The sequence below is a fragment of the Alligator sinensis genome, unplaced genomic scaffold, assembly GCF_000455745.1.
Source record: "Alligator sinensis unplaced genomic scaffold, ASM45574v1 scaffold244_2, whole genome shotgun sequence".
In the NCBI taxonomy this organism is placed as follows: domain Eukaryota; kingdom Metazoa; phylum Chordata; order Crocodylia; family Alligatoridae; genus Alligator; species Alligator sinensis.
The window spans coordinates 104,388-108,621 of record NW_005842189.1 but is presented as its reverse complement, the minus strand read 5'-3'; the positions used below and the strand labels follow the sequence as shown (position 1 = coordinate 108,621).

At 39.4% G+C, this 4,234-nt stretch overlaps 1 pseudogene; it reads right to left on the bottom strand.

The window, feature by feature from the left end:
• Window positions 1–319: 319 nt before the first annotated feature.
• On the bottom strand, window positions 320–1,935 carry LOC102373231 (annotated as a pseudogene).
• Between the last annotated feature and the right edge of the window lie 2,299 nt (window positions 1,936–4,234).

Genomic DNA, 4,234 nt, shown 5'->3' with positions numbered 1-4,234 from the left:
AGCTCCTTCCTCACTGGCTGCTGATAGGAAACTGCCTCTGGCCTCAGCTCCTAGGTTTATAAAGGAGCCTGGCCTGGCCCCCTTTCAATCAGCTGACCACTGGCAGGTGTGACCTCTTGCTCCCTCCAGTTGCCCTGGCAACCCACAGCTGGGCTGCTTCTTCCCTGCTAGGGCTCCTTCCCCAGCAGTTTTTCCCTTCATAGGAGCAGGGCACCTCAGTGCTCTGTGACACTGATATTGATGGTGTTGAAATGCCTGGATCCTTGACAAGCTGCAGAATCTCTTTGAAGCAACCTGCGGATGTCTCCCTGCCTGCAAGTCAGTTGACTTTTTTCAGGAAATTGCTGTGCACAACATGAAGTTGCATCACTTCCTGAGCAGAGTTAGAAGACTGCTGCTCAGCAAATTTCAAGAATGTTTCAAGACATTGTGCAGCAGTATCCCAAGCCACTTTAGTTTCTTCACTCTGGTCTTCTTCTTCTGAGTCTTGTTCAGGTGCAATAGATCTCTCAGGATGCACAACCTTTTCTATAATTTCAGCATCAGTAAGGGCTTGTGCAACATCAAGGTCTTGATCAATGTTTACCCACACTTCAAGTTCAGTATCTTTTAGTTTAGTGAGTGGGTTTGTGGGGACAGCATTTTGAAGGGCATCAAGAACCTCTTTTAATGATTTTTTTTTCTGTCTCACATTGAAACCTGCAAATTCTTCTTCATCAGAAGATCCCTCTTCAAACATCACTGCTGCTCACACTTTTCTCCAAGCCCTCCTTAAAGTTGTACTCTTCACAGCAAACCAGGCACATGGCACATTGAAAATTGCATCTTTAATAGTGTACTGGGTCTGAAATTCTTGGAGAGTGCCTTCCTAGTTGAGTAGCTTCCTCATAAAATCCTTTCTGTAGATGGATTTCAGACTTTTTATAATTCCCTGATCCATAGGCTGTATGAACAAGGTAATATTTGCAGGCAGGAAGATGGTAAAAATATTTCCAGACACTAACTCTGCTTCAGGAGGGTGAGCTCGACATTTATCTAAAATCAGAATAACTTTTGTGTCTTCTGGCTTTCCAACTTTCTCTAGATGCTCTCTCACTGCTGGTACAAAGACATGGTGAAACCAGTGCAAAAATATTTCCTTGTCCATCTATACATTAGGTTGTGCCTTGTACTCAATAGGTAGATGAACAACACCCTTGAATGCTCTTGGTTGCCTGAATTTTCCCACCACTAGCAGCTTGATTCTATCTGTGCCTGCTGCATTTGCACATGTAAGCACAGTCAGGCAGTTCTTGTTCTGCTTAAAACCAGCTGCACCAACCTCACCTGCACCAGCCAGGGTAGAAGTTGGCAAACAACGCCAAAAAAGGCCAGTTTCATCAGTGTTATAGATCTGCTCTGGGGTTACACCATGCTCCACAACCAATTTCTGGAAAAATGCACAACATTTTTCAGCAGCCTCATGCAGCAGCTGTTTTTTCTCCAGATACATCAAGCTTTCTGATACCATGGTGAAGTTTGAAGCAAGACAACCATCCATCTGAAAAAAAAGCAGGCCTTGGTCATTTCCATTTGTTGATAGAAGTCTTTTGCTCTTTCAATCAGCTTTGGGCCAGATATTGGAGCTCCCTCCAAACGTTTGAAGGTAAACCATTCATACTATACCTTGTCTAATTGTTCCAATTTTGGTTTGTGCAGAGTATGGTGTTGCTCAGTTGCTTTACTTATCTCAGAATGCATCATGAGCTGGAGTAACTCTGCCTTCTGAGCCTTGATGTCATAGATCATAGATGAGCTGACATAGAATTTTTGCATCAACCTGTTCCTGTTTTCTCCTTTCTCCAGGTGCTTAAATATGTCCAATTTATGTGGAATCATCAAAACAGCATGCTTTCACTTCTGTTGTCCTCTTGTTGGTGGAGTATTGGTAGCCATAGTTGCAGGATGGGCAAGATATTCAGCAATAAAGTCACAGCACAAGCACAAGCACAAGCTCAACATGATCACAACATGATCACAATGGCGGACGGCAGATGAGACTGCCACAGCTCAGCAGCATCCTGAAGCTTCCATAAACGGCAAGATGCCATCTATGACAGATGTTGATTAATAGAGAACAGAGGATAATAAAGTGCTGGATAACACAGCTTTTACTGTAGGTTTTTTTTTCTGTTTAAAAAAAGCTATGCAAACATTAATTAAAAAATATAGCAATCCTCTTAATACTGTAGAGGGCAATACTTTTTTATGACAAAGCATCCATTTCTTCTTCTGCTAGCATGAATTTTTCATCTATATTCTTTACAATTGGCTTTCTCATCTTACTCTATACAAGTACCTACCATGCTTTTAAATTGGGACAAGACCTATTCAGTGCCTAATGCTCTTTAGAGCTGTAGACAACTCTGAAACGTGTTTAGTTTAAAGATGAAAACAGACTAATAAACTTTTGTATAAAAATGAGAGAAAGTCTAAAGAGGAAACCCAGTTATGCTTACAATGCACCTGATTCATAGCCTGTGAAGAGAGAGCCCCTTAGTGATTTCAGGGTTGATGGAACAGGCCCTTCATTCTAGGTATTTTTCAAATATTCATCAAGATAGATGTGTTTTGAGGAATTAATGATCTATAGACAGACAGCAGTTAGAAATTGAGGGAAGGGAAACGGCAGTAGCAACAGTTTCACTGAGTTCCTAATCATTTAAGTGGTAAATCTGAGTAATATGATTGTAAATATCGAGGAGTTTGCTGGTGATGATATAAGCGTACAAGGTTCTTTAGGTGAATCTGATATCTTTTCTTAGACCAACTTAAATAGCTGGAAAAAAAAATTCTTAGCAAGCTTTCACATTTAAAAACCCTTCATCAGGAGGAGGAAGCATCTGCAGCTGGTGTGTACTTTTCCTGGATGGAATGAATAGCAAAGAGGCCAGAGGCTGGTATGAATGCAAGATGCATGCATATTTACTATTCATTCCATCCAGAAAGAGCCAACTAAAGATGCTTCCTCAGCCTGATGAAGGGTTTTTAAACCCCAAAGCTTGCTAAGAAAAATGTTTCCAACTATTTAATTTGGTCCAATAAAATACATCAGATTCACCTAAAGAACCTTATCTCCCTATGTCCTTAGACTAACATGGCTACAACCTATACCCCTGGTGATGATACAAGAAATTCAGACAAGACTAGGATGTTAGCAGAGGGTATGCTTGTTTTTTTTTTTGAAATTTCTTACATAGAATTCTTTCTCATGAATAACAAGCAGAAAAATATCTCAAGAAAGTGATTCATAAAGGTCATCATAGTCTTATGCCATAATTTTATTTATTCCCTTTTTTTTTTGGCCTAATAAATAAAGACACGAATGGAAAGTTAGACTATCAATTTGTCTTTGAGCCCAGAGGCAGCATGTCATTGCATTGCCCTTAGAGCAGCCTGGATGACTTGGTAAATCATACTATCCTCCTGGGGTTCCCATCATGATTATAGAACTATGCTGGGACTTTCAGGTGTCTGTATTCAAGGTTCTGAATGCTCTCTGTCCTTATTCATCATATTCCACACACATAATGGCTTTTGTGAAACCTGCTTCTACTCCCACATGTAACAGTCAATGGTATGATTCATTAGAAAAATACAGAGCTTTATACTCTCTCTGTCTCATTACTTTAGCATGCAAGACAAACTAAAATTTGGGTTACTTTCTTGCCCAACCTTCTTGCCTAACTTTCACAAAATACATTTAATTTATCAGCGTCAGTGAAATCTGATAGCAGATTTCTTTGTTCTACCACAACTCATTTGTATCTGCACTGAATTTAACATTTAACATTCCAAATCCTGAATTTTAATGTAAATGAAATTTGTTTTGTTTGAAAAGGATCAGCACTATCAACTCAGGAATATTCTGGGGTGCAAAGTAAGTTTTTTTATGTTGGGTTTCAGAATTAGGATAAGGATAGGAATTAGGAACAATTTTCATATCTTACAGGTATGAAATCTGTTAAGGTAAGAATTTGTACAACATAATTACCATGATAGGGTATTTCTAAAAGTCACAATAACATGATACCCTATGTTTACCTCACTGTGTTTTCTTCTTTCACTACTTTCATGGGTGGCTTCACTGCATACTATGTACAATTGTCAATCCTTCATTGATGCCAGTAGGACTTCTGAGTTAGGACCCCAGAATTTTGGATGGTGTAAAACAACACACAGAAAATATTTTTCT